The sequence below is a fragment of the Bos indicus genome, chromosome 3, assembly GCF_029378745.1.
Source record: "Bos indicus isolate NIAB-ARS_2022 breed Sahiwal x Tharparkar chromosome 3, NIAB-ARS_B.indTharparkar_mat_pri_1.0, whole genome shotgun sequence".
NCBI lineage: Eukaryota > Metazoa > Chordata > Mammalia > Artiodactyla > Bovidae > Bos > Bos indicus.
This window is the reverse complement of record NC_091762.1, coordinates 10,106,907-10,122,717: the sequence shown is the minus strand read 5'-3', so window position 1 is coordinate 10,122,717 and position 15,811 is coordinate 10,106,907. Positions and strand designations below refer to the sequence as shown.

At 40.5% G+C, this 15,811-nt stretch overlaps 1 pseudogene; it reads right to left on the bottom strand.

Annotated features, from left to right (window-relative positions):
- Window positions 1–279: 279 nt before the first annotated feature.
- On the bottom strand, window positions 280–12,552 carry LOC139181076 (C-reactive protein-like; annotated as a pseudogene).
- Window positions 12,553–15,811: the final 3,259 nt, after the last annotated feature.

Sequence of the window (15,811 nt, the reverse complement as noted above, 5' to 3'; positions counted from 1 at the left end):
CCCTGTAGAACCAACACAGCAGATCACAGTACCTCCCTTTCCTTTCCTACTTACTTTTGTTTTGACTATAAAATAAAGTCTGTCCTTTAAGTTGATTTCATTCTCCCTGAGTTTCTGATCTAAAAAATCCAACATTTCTGACCCCACGTGAAATTCTGAAGCCCCCTCACCCTTCACTGTCACCCACATTCTGTTGCAGGAAGGGGGACTCTTTCCGGGGCCCAAGAGTGGGTGCTTGTCTAACACTCAGAAATGAATTGTCCAAGAAGACACTCATGCTCACAATGCAAGAGATTTTATTGGGAAGGGTCACCTGGGCAGAGCGCAGGAGGGTAAGGGAACCTAAGAGGACTACTCTGCCACATGGCTCGCAGTCTCGGGTTTATGGTGATGGAATTCGTTTCTGGGTTTTCTCTGGACGGTCATTCTGACTCAGGGTTCTTCCTGGTGGCTCATGCATCACTCTGCCAGGACAGATTACAGCAAGAAGGATGCTGGGAGGCAGAAGGGCACGTGGAGTCTCCTTTTGACCTTTCCTGAACTCTCCCAGTTAGTGATGGCTTGTTAGTTCTGTGTTCCTTACTGGGACCTCCTGTGGTAAAATAACTCACACAAATGGTTACTATGGTGACCGGCCAGGGTGGGCAGTTTCAGTGTGTTTTCCCAAACAATTCCACTGCAGAGCAAACCTATTCCCTATAGCCACAAGCATCTGAAGCAAAGATCTTTCAAAGGTTCCCCTTTTTCCTTACGTTTGTGATAATTTCCATTTTTTTTCCCTCACCACAAGCTGACAAACTGTTCACAGAGTCAGAGTCTTCTTTCTTCTGTATTTATTCAATGATGAATCCCTTTAACCTACTGGATCTCTAATCCAGACCCTGGGCTTTGAAATCCAATTAGAAACTGAGCAGGACCCTATGAAGCTCCTGGCCTTTAAAACAGTTGCTAATCAGGGAAGGGGAAGGCAGAGACAGCAAGGAGCAGCCAAGAAACAGTCGTGCTGTCTTGGGTCAGGGTCCTAGTTCTGCCTTGAAGGATACATATAACAGTATCTTTGAGCTCTCTGTTGGCTTCCCTGATTGCTCAGTTGGTAAAGAATCCACCTGCAATGCAGGAGACTCCAGTTTTGTTGCAGGAGGGGGGACCCCTACCTGGGCCCGAAACTGGGCTCTTGTCTAACAATCGGAAATGAATTGTCTGAGGAGACACATGTGCTGACAAAGAGATTTTATTGGTAAAGGACACCCGGGTGGAGGGCAGTAGGGTAAGGGAACCCAGGAGAACTGCTCTGCCACGTGGCTCGCAGTCTCCGGTTTTATGGTCATGGGATTAGTTTCCGGGTGGTCTTTGGCCAATCATTCTAATTCAGAGTCTTCCCTGGTGGGGCACACATCACTCAGCCAAGATGGATGCTAGCGAGAGGGATTCTGGGAAGTGGACGGACAACTGGTGTCTCCTTTCGACCTTTGCCAAACTCTTCCTTGGTGGTGGCTTATTAGTTCCGTATTCCTTATCAGGATCCCCTGTCATAAAATAACTCATGCAAATGGTTACTATAGTACCTGGCCAGGGTGGGCGGTTTCAGTCAGTGTGCTTCCCCTAACAGTTTGATTCCTGGGTCAGGAAGATCTGCTGGAGAAGGGATAGGCTACCCACTCCAGTATTCTTGGGCTTCCCTTGTGGCTCAGCTGGTAAAGAATCCACCTGCAATGCAGGAGCCCTGGGTTGGATCTCTGGGTTGGGAAGATCCTCTGGAGAAGGGAAAGGCTACCCACTCTAGTATTCTGGCCTGGAGAATTCCATAGACAGTACAGTCCGTGGGGTCGCAAAAAGTCGGACACGACCGAGTGACTTTCACTTTACTTCACTTGAGCTCTCTATAAAACTAAAACCACCAACAAATGGAATATGTTAGCATTATTCATTCTAGAAAACGTCAGAGTTTGCTAACTTCGAGAAGTTCATCCTGAGACCACCTGAAGCCAGATTTTAAAAGTGCAAGTCCTATATACCCTAATCCTTATCAGCAACTCTGCACTTGAACTATTGCTATAAAACTCCTCACCAAGTCTGCATGAGTTAGGACACACAGTTTTAAGGAGCACAAGCCCACCATGTCCCTCTTTGCCTGGAAAAGCAATAAAGCTATTCTTTTCTACTTCACCCAAAACTCTGGGTGTTAATTAACTCTGAGAGTTAATTCAGCATTGGACTACAGAGGCCAGATTCGACAGTTCGCAGACCCTCTCTGCTGTCTTGTAAGAGGTTGTCCATTATTCTGCTCAAGCCTGAAGTCTGCTCAGCCCCACTTCCTACTGTTTGTATATTGTTCATTCACTGTCAGGTCCGACTCTCTGAGACCCCGTGGATTGCAGCACTCCAGGTTTCCCTGTCCTTCACTATCTTCCTGAGTTTGCTCAAACTCATGCCATTGAGTCAGTGATACCATCCAGCCACCTCATTCTCTGTAACCCCCTTCTCCCCCTGCCCTCAATCTTTCCTTTTTCAGGGTCTTTTCCAATGAGTTGGCTCTTTGCATCAGGTGGCCAAAGTACTGGAGCTTCAGCTTCAGCATCAGTCCTTCCAATGAATATTCAGGGTTGATTTCCTTTAGGACTGACTGGTTTGATCTCCTATAGATCTGATTATAGGTGTGGAACCACAAAATATAGAGCTATCAAAAGAGAAGCTTCTGTCTGTCTCCATGCTCCTGTTAGAGCTCTGAAAGAACAATCTCATCTCTTTCCCTGTGTGCTCTAAAGGAATTGAGCAATAAACATAGGACTCAGGAGGGATCACAACATCAGCCCTGTGGCTGGTGTTAGGGAAGGGAAACAGTTCCCTCGACCCTTTTAAGTTCTTCCGGCTGGTCTAAAAATTAAATTGGCATGAGACAAATTAACAGGAGAAAACCAAATTTAATTGTGTATGAATAAAGGTCCCATAAGAAAAATGAGGCACAAGGATTAGTTAGGGAATTGTGGCTTATAAGCCACTGAAAGAAGGAGAATGGGGTAGGAATTTGAGCCTTCAAAGGGGAAAAAGATATTTCACATAGAGATAGAAAAACAAATGTTTCCTATGCCATACAGAGACAGTGGGACACAATGAGGGGTTTGGTCTCCAAGCCCTGCCAAGTTCCCCCTACTGAAACAGAAGGGAAGCGGGCAGCACACAATTAAAAGAATAACATAACTTGAGGACGTGACATAAACTAATTAGAACCAAATAGGTCCAAGATAGTGGATGAGTCAACTTCCAGTAGACTTGAGCCTCAGCATACACTACTTGTAACATGTCAACAAGCTAAGGGACACACCAGCATCACCATCAAAGATCAAAAAGTAGGCAGGGGCTCAATTCCTAGAAACCTCTGCCCCTTACCTGAAATAGTTGACATAATCCTCTCACTCATAAGCCTATGAGATAACCAAGCCCATGAAAACTAATCACACCATATTTCAGGCCCTTTTGCCTTCTGAGATGGCCCACACTCTGTGGAGTTTGTTTCTCTCTAAATAAATCCATTTCTTACCTATCACTTTGTTTCTCACTGAATTCTTTCTGTTCTGAGGCACAAAAGAACCTGAGCCTCAGTAAGTCCAGACACCAGGTGAGTGACTCTAATGAAAAGACCATGGGTTCAAGTCCCAATCTAAGATGATGATTTTGGCCATTTTGGCAAGTTACTAAATTTTTCAGGTTTTTCCTAAGTATAAATTAAATTTTTGTTTTATTTTCTCCTGTTAATTTGTCTAATGTCAATTTAATTCTTAGGCCAACAAAACAGCCTAGAGGCATGGAGGAAAAATTCTTCCTCCTTAACACAAATATGAAGGATAGGTTTGAAGAAATAAAAGCTCAAAATGTAAGGATGAGGGACACACATAAAAGTAATCTGGGTAATAATAAACAAGAAGAAAAAATAATGGAAATTTCACATAATAAAAACCGGTGATCCTGAAGAAAAAATAGAACAAATTAAACAGAAACAACAACAAAAACGCCTTTTTCAGTTTTTGAATATTCAAATTGAAAGGATTAAAGAATTAAAGATAAATCTAATATTTAATGACCACATCCTGCTGGTGGAAGCAGAATGCTGGAAAAATTCTATTCCTGTATTCTTTAGATAATTTAATAAAACACAATAGATGGGGTTGGTGTACCTGTGAAAAGGAAATGAAAATATTGGCAGGACTACAGTTAAACACACTCAGTCTTTTAGGAGAAAAGTCAGCCCACTTGCTCTTAAACTATGATTAAAATTCAGTGGCTCTCTACCTCCCCTGAAAGCTGGAATTACTTGAAGAGCTTTAATAAACACTGATGTTTGGGTCCCACACCCGCCTCCCAATTCAGGTTTAATTAGCTTAGGGTATGGCTTGGTAATCCTAATGTGGAACCATGTTTAAGACCCTCTTCTCAGCACTATCCCATGTACTGATAGAAAAAGAGTGGTGAAAGGAGAAGGAAATACACTCCCCCGGGGCACAAGGGGTCAGTGAAACATCAGAGCCAGAAACACGGGAAATGTAAGGTGTAATCCCCAGAAGGCATCTTCAGGATTAGCGAAAGGGCCTCAGGGCCATAGGTGGCATTTGGCCATAGGTGGCATTTGTCACCATGTTTTTTGGGGTTTTTTTGTTTGTTTTTTTTTTCACTTGAGCACCTGCCAGTTAAGGATGTTAGGACTGAAGGTCCCACCAGCACAGACACTGCTAATCTCTTCTGGCAACAGCACAAAGTCTTACATGTTCATACCTCCAATGTCTCCCACCAAACACTGGTTTTTATCAAAGCCCCCAGTGAACACAGACTGCTCCTTTCCCAGGATGATGCTGGCCTTTGCCCCCAGAGAGGTTCCCTCTTCCAGACTCCTCCTCACCATGGGCTTCCCATTCACCCGGAGCCTTGTGATCTCAGAGGCAAACTCCCAGATCATACAGAAGTGCTTTGGTGCAGGAGAACCCTCAGGAGACTTGAAAAAGATGTCAGCTCCACCCATAATACACTGTACCTGCCAGTCCCTCATTATGTTGCAGAGGAGAATCTCATTATGCTGTTTCCTTGTGGTGTAAGAGAAGAGGCTATAGTTGAAGGTCAGGTCAGTAAAGATGTGCAGGCACACGTGACGGCCTGGAGTGGTTTAGTTAAGTGTGCCATCAGTGTCACATAGGAATTATCCGACTCTTTGGGGAACACAAAGTCCTTTGTGTGCATATCTGTAGGGTGAAAAAACGAGAAGGGAAACGTCAACAGTGGAGCTTTGTTAAAAATCAAAATTCAACTGAGTAAATCTAAAGATATAATTGTCATTATTCAGTGATTCATGAACTGGGCAACATCCCATCTAGCTGATAGAAAGGAATTTCAAAGAGCTGTAAAAAATCAAAAACTGTTATAGACAGAAAAGAATAGGAAGAGAACTTTTTAGCAAAGAGTGGGTTATTTCAGTGGGCTATTTAGCAAAGACCTATGACAAGGTCAACTTCTTATGGGGGAAAAATGGTGTCTTATTGGGTAGATTACCTTATTAGAGAGGCCAGGTAATTCCAGACTGACAAGGTAAATGTCACATTCCTGGGAGAGGGTGAAATTACAATTAGAATAGTTATTGCATTTTGACTTGCTAACATGGGGCTTAACACAAGTGACTCCATTTTCAAACAGTTGCCTCTCTCTCTCTCTTTTTTTTTTTTTTTTTTTTTTAACAGTTCCTCCCTTTTGATCAGCCTGAGATGTCTCCAGCTGGTATGCAGGACCAGAAGTCAAACGGAGCCTTCTGTGACTACAAGATGTGTACCTAAGGTTCAAGCCCCTGGATTTTACCTGCCATTTGGGTAGGGAGAAGGATCATGAGTCCCTTCCAAAGAGATTCAAGGGCAATCTTTTTTCTCAGTGATTCCAAATCAGAATGCGAGAAAATGGAAACATGTCTTTGGAGATTTATAGCCAAATTCATTAGGAAAATAGAAGAATTCAGGACCCAGTCCAACTTGTAGATATATAACAAAATCTCAAAGATAATCAACAGGATTAGAACTTAATATCTACAAATGTGCACACATAACTTTTTTCTCTATAATCGTTCCCATTTTTATTTTATAATCATTTTATAATCACCCCCATTTTTAAAAATCAAAGATAACCACAGTACAACTAATTTATTTGCACTAAATTTGGCCTTTGTTGTTGTTGTTGTTGTTCAGTCACTAAGTCATGTCCAACTTTCTGAGACCCCATGGATTGCAGCACACCAGGCTTCCCTATCCATCACTGTCTCCTGGAGTTTGCTCAAACACATGTCCACTGAGTCAGTGATGCCATCTAACCATCACATCCTCTCTCCCCTGATTCTCCTCCTGTCCTCAGTCTTTCCTGATTATTTACATACAGGCAGCAAGGATAGTGATTGACCATGCAAGCTCTTTTGAAGACTGCTCTGTTGAAACCTTGTAAGTAAAATACCAGGCCATTTTCCCAAGGGACTTTATTGACTCCAGAGAGTAAACCTTAATTCCTTAAAACTCATGGTCATCTGAATAGCAAAAGCAATCTTGAGAAAGAACAATAGAGCTGGAGGAATCAACCTTCCAGCCTTCAGACTATACTACAAAGCTACAGCCATCAAGACAGCATGGTAGTGGCACAAAAATAGAAGTATAGATCAATGGAACAAGATAGAAAGTCCAGAGATAAATTCATGCCCCTATGGGCACCCTATCTTTGACAAAGGAGGCAAAAATATACAATGGAGAAAAGACAGTCTCTTCAATAAGTGGTGCTGGGAAAAATGGTCAGCTATGTATAAAATAATGAAATTAGAACACTACCTACCTCTATACATAAAAAATAATCTCAAAATGGATTAAAGACTTAAATGTAATGCCAGAAACTATAAAACTATTAGAGGAAAACAGACAGAACACTCTTTGACATAAATCACAGCAAGATCTTCTATTACCCACCTCCTAGAGTAATGGGACAGGGGAGCCTGGTGGGCTGCCGTCTATGGGGTCGCACAGAGTTGGACATAACTGAAGTGACTTAGCAGCAGTAGCAGCAGAGTAATGGAAATAAAAACAAAAATAAACAAATGGGACCTAACTTAACCCCAAAACTTGCACGATGAAGGAAACTATAAGAAAAGTGAAAAGACAATTTTTAGAGTGGGAAAAAATAATAGCAAAGGAAACAACTGACAAAGCATTAACCTTCAAAATATACTAGCAGCTCATGGAGCTTAATACCAGAAAAACAAACAACCCTGTCAAAAAGTGGGAAGATGACCTAAACAGACATTTTACCAAAGAAGACATACAAATGGCTAGGATACACATGAAAAGATATTCAACATCACTCATTATTAGTGATATGCAAATCAAAACTACAATGAGGTATCATCTCACACTGGTCAGAATGTCCATCATCAAAAAGTCTACAAACAATAAACGCTGGAGAGGATGTGGAGTAAAAGGAACCCTGTTGTTCCATTAGTGGGAATGTAAATTGATACAGCCACTATACAGAACACTATGGAGATTCCTTTAAAAACTAGGAATAAAACTACTATATGACCCCAAACTCCCACTACTGGGAGATAGCCTGCAGACACCACAGTTGAAAAAGACACATGTACCCCAATGTTCATTGCAATACTGTTTACAATAGCTAAGACATGGAAGCAACCTATATGTCCATCAACAGATGAATGGATAAAGAAGTTACAGTGCATTTACACAATGGATTATTCAGTTCAGTTCAGTTCAGTCGCTCAGTCGTGTCTGACTCTTTGCGACCCCATGAATTGCAGCACGCCAGGCCTCCCTGTCCATCACCAACTCCTGGAGTTCACCCAACACACATCCATCAGGTCGGTGATGCCATCCAGCCATCTTATCCTCTGTCGTCCCCTTTTCCTCCTGCCCCCAATCCCTCCCAGCATCAGACTCTTTTCCAGTGAGTCAACTCTTTGCATAAGGTGGCCAAAGTACTGGAGTTTCAGCTTTAGCATCATTCCTTCCAAAGAACACCCAGGACCGATCTCCTTTAGAATGGACTGGTTGGATCTCCTTGCAGTCTATGGGACTCTCAAGAGTCTTCTCCAACACCACAATTCAAAAGCATCAATTCTTTGGCACTCAGCTTTCTTCACAGTCCAACTCTCACATCCATACATGACTACTGGAAAAACCATAGCCTTGACTAGACAGACTTTGTTGGTAAAGTAATGCCTCTGCTTTTGAATATGCTATCTAGATTGGTCATAACTTTCCTTCCAAGAAGTAAGCGTCTTTTAATTTCATGGCTGCAATCACCATGTGCAGTGATTTTGGAACCCCCAAAAATAAAGTCTGACACTGTTTCCACTGTTTCCCCATCTATTTGCCATGAAGTGATGGGACCAGATGCCATGATCTTTGTTTTCTGAATGTTGAGCTTTAAGCCAACTGTTTCACTCTCCTCTTTCACTTTCATCAAGAGGCTTTTTAGTTCCTCTTCACTTTCTGCCATGAGGGTGGTGTCATCTGCATATCTGAGGTGATTGATATTTCTCCTGGCAATCTTGATTCCAGCTTGTGCTTCTTCGAGTAATAATGGATTATTACTCAGCTATAAAAAGGATGCATTTGAGTCAGTTCTAATGAGGGAGATGAGTCTAGAGCCTATTATACAGAGTGAAGTAAGTCAGAAAGAGAAAGACAAATATATTAACACATGTATATGGACTCTAGAAAGATAATACTGATGATCCTACTTGCAGGGCAGCAAAGGAAAACAAAGACATAAAGAACAGAATTTTGGACACAGTGGGGAAGCAGAGGGTGGGGTGATTTGAGAGAGTAGCATTGAAACATATACATTACTATATGTAAAATAGATATCCAGTGGGAATTTGCTATATGACGCAGGGAACCCAAAGCTGGTGCTTTGTGACAACCTAGAGGAGTGGAATGGGGAGGGAGTTGGGAGGGAGGTTTAAGAAGCAGGGGACGTATGTGTAGTTACAACTGATTCATGTTGATGTATGGCAGAAACTATTGCATCATTGTGAATTAATTATCTGCTAATTAAAAATAAAAATTTAAAAGAAACAGTCATATCTGAGTCTATACACATCTCCCTCAAATATGACATTTCAGCTAATACCTTGGTAATATAACCTGTATTTGTAGTTGTGTTACAAATCTGTTACAAGGAGAACAGATTCTTACTAAATTTATGTAAATGACTAACCCTAATGCCATGAAAAGAATATTCAAGAGTTTTGGAGAGGGATCGGGTAGAGAGAAAAAGTAAATGTTTCATCTTTGTTTACAAAGGTATACTTTGCCAAATTGCTTTAAGTCATAGACAGCTTAAGAAAAAAGATTTTCTGAAATTTGGAGACAAAAATATTAAAGAATCAGCAATATTTCAAACAAAAAAATTATAATCTTCCTCCTTAATCCATTCAGTCCTATGTAATTAATATTTGTTTGCTCAAATCCAGCTTTTCCATTAGTTCTATAAATTTTTACTCAATTCAGTTTTATGATCTTAAAGCTAACAGAAACCTGTACTTGTCAAAGTCCTTTCCACTAATCTTCTTGAAGATGAAGCACATTTGAAGAAATACTTTTACAAAAGCATCTGAGTAAAACAATAACTGTCTGTAAGTGACAAAAAACTTTAAAATGCCCATCATTAAAAATCTGTTGAAAGCTCATTTTAATGGCATTGACAAGGAAATTTGCATATTTCTGTGATATAAAATGTTTTAAGATAACTGGCATTATGACTGATAATCATACCAGGATATGTCTGATTTCTAGGAATTTATCACAATTTTACAAAATTTATAACTTATACAAATACAACATAAAGAAGGCTTAGTACTACTTCTTATTTGACAATGCTTCCAATATGATTTAATACATCAAATAAACCAAATTGTTTAACATTTCCTTTTATACAAAGAGAGAACAAGTGTTTTAAAATTTTGCAGGGAACCTGTAATATCCCAAAGTTAGTTTGAGGTCAAAATGACTTCATTTAGAATTTGACCTGGGGAAAGTTTGTCAAAGAAATCAAAAGATTTTAAAGTCCTTGGTCAAGCAGGATCATAGATCACTGTGAAAAAATACTGTTATCCATTTAACAATAATAGCAGTTAAAGACTTCAAAGGCAAATGCAGGAAGTTAAGTAATGCTAAAGAAAAATGTAGCTCTTTTACTAAAGAAGACTCAGCTTTCTTAACTAATCAAAAGACCCGATAAAGATAGCACAGGAAATTATTCTGATAAGACACAAAATCTTTCTTTTCTAGGCAAATTACTTAAAAGGTCAGAAAAGAAAACTTTTACAATCTCTTATCAAGAGCGGAACAACAGTTCAATAAAACCTTATTGTTTTCACAGAGGGGGAAAGCACATTCTAACTTTATAACTGCTTCCTTTTTATATTAAAATTTATTCACTAGAATTCATTTCCACCTTAGCCAGTCTCAACCATGCATAAAAACCCTTACCAGATTCCTTTTCCACAAACCTTATACAACTTTCTTCTTTATTTATTTTTATTTTTCTTAAGACTTATTTGCTTATTTATTTGGCTGCACCAGGGCTTAGTTGTAGTATTCAGACCTTCAATCTTCACTGTGGCTGTGGGATCTAGTTCCCCGGCCAGCGATTAAACCTGGGCCACCTGTATTGGGAGGGCAGAGGCACTCTGACAGCTTTTAACTGCCTGAGCACAGCTTTCAACTGCCTGAGCCATGTTGACCAATTATATGGGGTTTTTTCTTTTTTGCTTTTATGATTCTCATTAGCAATAGCCTTTACTTACTAGACCCCGTACACCTTAAGTCAAACTCAGTACAATCTGAAACCCAGTCTAGTTTTTCAGTGGGACCTAGTCCTGCTCCAGCTGTTCACCTGATGTGGAATTTGTGGGGTGGATAAAGAACTGAACCAGCAGGTCCCCAACTATGAATTGCAGACTGAGGTTCCACACAATGGAGAACTTCATACTGAGCCATCAATCATTCCCAAATGGAATCTGAGGACAGAAACAAGGGCTGAGATTTCAAATCAAATAGGGAACTGACTAGCAAGCCAATTAGACCAGGAGCTTGATACAAAGGAGAGCAGAGCTCAGAACATAGAGCAACTAGCCCAGGGCCCCACTGAAGATGACCAAACCAAAAAAACTCCAGACCACACCCATGTCTCTTGTTTCAAAAACTCTTGAAAGAAATCTTTGAAGTCTTGTCACTGCCTCCAAATCTGCTAAACTGAGTAAATGGAAAGATCTAATTGGCTTTAATTCAATGATTCATGAAGCAGGCAACCTCCCATCTAACAGAAAGGAATTTCAAAGAGCTTATCCAAATAAAAGCCTTTTATAGGCAGAAAGCCGTAAGAAGCAGAAGTTTCTAGCAAAGGGTGGATTATTTCAGGCAAGGTCACCTTTCTATGGGGGAAGGAAAGGGTTTTATTGGGTAGATTACCTTATTAATCCTGATCATGTAATTTCAGATTGACTGGTGAAAGGTCACATTTTGGGGAGAGGCTGAAGCTGCAGTTAAGTTAGGTATTAGGTCTTGGTTTGCTGACTTGGGGGTTAACACAACTGACTCCATCTTGGGCCTGTTGTCTCTTTTCTATCTTTGTTAGGCCACAAAGATGCATTCTTTTACTATGTACAGGAGATTGTACTTAAAAACTGCAGCCTGCCTTCTTTGCCACATCACAATCCCTCCCCAGTGCTGGCTATTTTCCCTAACGTGGCTTTGCACAGACAGCCCTGATACAAGAGCCCAGCTACCACCTGAAGCAGCACCTACCTACCTGAGAAAAACCACTAAAGAGGATAATGATGACCAGAAAACATGGTGACAACTTCTCCATGTTCCTTCCTGCAGTCACTGTGCCCAGAATCTGGGTTATCCTCCTGGGAAGAGCAGCATCAGTTGGGCTATCTGGGGCTTGGGTGTCTGAGATCCCTCTGACTCAGGTCTGCCCCCTTTGACTTTATATGTGCAATAGTCAGATTGTCTCAGCTGATGGGTAAATGATTTTCCAAAACTGCTCCTTAGAACCATAAATCAAAGCTCTAAGGGCAAATAAACCAATACAAATCACAAAATGGGAGACCAACATGGGTTATTTATTAGCGACTCCATGTAGCCTACTGGAGCTCCAATAGCTCTGCATTGCAGTGTTTTGTGAATTAAAACAGTCACATCTTATGAGTCCATTCTGGAGAAATGTTGCTAAAAATTTGGGGATGGAGGAGATATTTTACTCACAAAGGCAACCATAACACCACTTAGGATCATGAAAAATTAGAAAACTAAGGCATGTTTAAGGAAACTGTATACATCTACAATCACTAAATAGAATGGATAATTGTTTAAAGTATTGGTTGTGAACTTTATCCTACAACATGCAAAAAATGCTTATAATAGTATAATATGAGAAAAATAACATAAATTTGTTTATATACAATTTTTTAAATGAAGTAACTAGTTCAGAAAAAAATCTAATAGGAATAACCCCCCCCCCCCCCGACCACAAAAAAAAAAAAAAAAGTGTGTCCTTATCATGGTAATGAAATTATGAAGAATACTTTTCTTTCATTAACATTTTCATAATATAGTTATATTGCTTATAAAATAAAGTGTGTGTGTGTGTGCACGCGCACACATATATGTGTGTAGTTAAGAAGCAAAGAAAGAGAGAACAGAATAAAGATAAGTAGCCCATGAAGCTTCAAAAGCTAGTTTCATTTTATGAATAAGACACCCAGCTTGTGGCTATTTGACTTTAATCCAAAAACGTTATAATTTCACATAAAAAGAATCTTAAGTGTATTCATCATGAGTTTTCCCATTGTAGTCAATAAGAATGGCAAACCACTTCAGTATTCCTGCCTTGAGAAACCCATGAACAGTATGAAAAGCCAAAAAGATATGAAACTGCAAGATGAACTCCCCAGGTCAGTAGGTGCCCAATATGCTACTGGAGAAAAGTGAAGAAATAACTCTAGAACGAATGAAGACATGGAGCCAAAGTGAAAACAAAGCCCAGTTGTGGATTTGACTGGTGATGGAAGTAAAGTCCAATGCTGTAAAGAGCACTGTTGCATAGGAACCTGGAATGTTAGGTCCATGATCAAGGTAAATTAGAAGTGGACAAACATGAGATGGCAAGAGTGAACATTGACATCTTAGAAATCAGTGAACTAAAATGGACTGGAATGGGCGGATTTGATTCAGATGACCATTATATCCACTACTGTGGGCAAGAATTCCTTAGAAAAAATGGAATAGCCATCATAGTCAACAAAAGAGTCCAAAATGCAGTACTTGGGTGCAATCTCAAAAATGACAGGATGATCTCTGTTCATTTCCAAGGCAAACCATTCAATATCCTAGTAATCCAAGTCTATGTCCCACCAGTAGTGCTGAAGAAACTGAAGTTGAATGGTGCTATGAAGACCTACAAGACCTTCTAGAACTAACACCCCAAAAAGATGTCTTTTTCATAAGGGACTGGAATGCAAAAGTAGGAAGTCAAGAGATACCTGCAGTAACAACAAATTTGGCCTTGGAGTACAGAATGAAGCAGGGCAAAAGCTAATAGAGTTTTGCCAAGAGAACGTGCTAGTCATAGCAAACACCCTCCTCCAACAAAACCAGAGAATACTCTAGACATGGACATCACCAAATGGTCAATACCAAAATCAAATTGAATATATTCTTTGCAGCCAAAGATGGAGAAGCTCTATACAGTTAGAAAAACAAGACCAGGAGCTGACTGTGGCTCAGATCATGAACTCCTTATCACCAAATTCAGAGTTAAATCGAAGAAAGTAGGGAAAACCACTAGCCATTCACATATGCCCTAAATCAAATCCTTTATGAATATACAGTGGAAGTGACAAATAGATTCAAGGGATTAGATTTGATAGACAGAGTGCCTGAAGAACTATGGATGGAGGTTCATGACATTGTACAGGAGGCAGTGATCAAAACCATCCCTAAGAAAATGAAATGGAAATAGGCAAAATGGTTGTCTGAGGAGGCCTTACAAGTAGCTGAGAAAAGAAGACAAGTGAAAGGCCAAGGAACAAAGGAAAGATATACCCATTTGAATGCACAGTTCCAAAGAATGGCAAGGAGAGATAAGAAAGCCTTCCTCAGTGGTCAATGCAAAGAAATAGAGGAAAACAATAGAATGGGAAAGACTAGAGATCTCTTCAACAAAATCAGAGATACCAAGGGAACATTTCATGCAAAGATGGGCACAATAAAGGAAACAATATGGACCTAACAGAAGCAGGAGATATTAAGAAGAGGTGGCAAGGATACATAGAAGAACTACACAAAAAAGATCGACATGACCCACATAACCACGATGGCGTGATCACTCACCTAAAACCAGACATCCTGGAATGTGAAGTCAGGTGGGCCTTAGGAAGCATCACTATGAACAAAGCTAGTGGAGGTGATGGAATTCCAGTTGAGCTATTTCAAATCCTGAAAAATGATGCTGTGAAAGTGCTGCACTCAGTGTGCCAGCTAATTTAGAAAACTCAGCAGTGGCCACATTTTCATTCCAATCCCAAAGAAGAGCAATGCCAAAGAATGTTCAAACTACCACACAATTGCACTCATCTCACACACTAGCAAAGTAATGCTCAAAATTCTCCAAGCCAGGCTTCAAGAGTATGTGAACTGTAAAATTCCATATGTTCAACCTGGATTTAGAAAAAGCAGAAGAACCAGAGATCAAATTGCCAACATCCATTGAATCATCAAAAAAGCAAGAGAGTTCCAGGAAAACATCTACTTCTGCTTTATTGACTATGTCAAAGCCCTTGACTGTGTGGATCACAACAAACTATGGAAAATTCTTCAAGAGATGAGAATACCAGATCACCTTACCTGTCTCCTGATAAATCTGTATGCAGGTCAAGAAGCAACAGTTAGAACTGGACATGGAACAACAGACTGGTTCCAAATTGGGAAAGGAGTACACCAAGGCTGTACATTGTAATCCTGCTTATTTCACTTATATGCAGAGTACATCGTGCAAAATGCCAAGCTTGATGAAGCACAAGGTGAAATTAAGATTGCCGGGAGAAAGATCAATAACCTCAGATATGCAGATGACACCACCCTTATGGCAGAAAGTGAAAAGGAACCAAAGAGCCTCTTGATGAAAGTGAAAGAGAAGAGTGAAAAAGCTAGCTGAAAACTCAACATTCAGAAAACTAAGATCATGGCTTCTTGTCCCATCACTTCATGGCAAATAGATGAGGAAACAATGGAAACAGTGACAAACTATTTACTGGACTCCAAAATCACTGCAGATGGTGACTGCAACCATAAAATTAAAAGACTCTTGCTCCTTCGAAGAAAAGCTGTGATGAACCTAACTGCTGCTGCTACTGCTGCTAAGTCACTTCAGTTGTGTCCGACTCTGTGTGACCCCATAGATGGCAGCCCACCAGGCTCCCCCGTCCCTAGGATTCTCCAGGCAAGAACACTGGAGTGGGTTGCCATTTCCCTCTCCAATGCATGAAAGTGAAAAGTGAAAGTGAAGTCGATCAGTCGTGTCCGACTCTTAGCGACCCCATGGACTGCAGCCTACCAGGCTCCTCCGTCCATGGGGTTTTCCAGGCAAGAGTACTGGAGTAGGGTGCCATTGCCTTCTCCGATGAACCTAGACAGCATATTAAAAAGCAGAGACATTACTTTGCTGACAAAGGTCCATCTAGCCAAAGCTATGATTTTTCCAGAGTCATGGATGGATG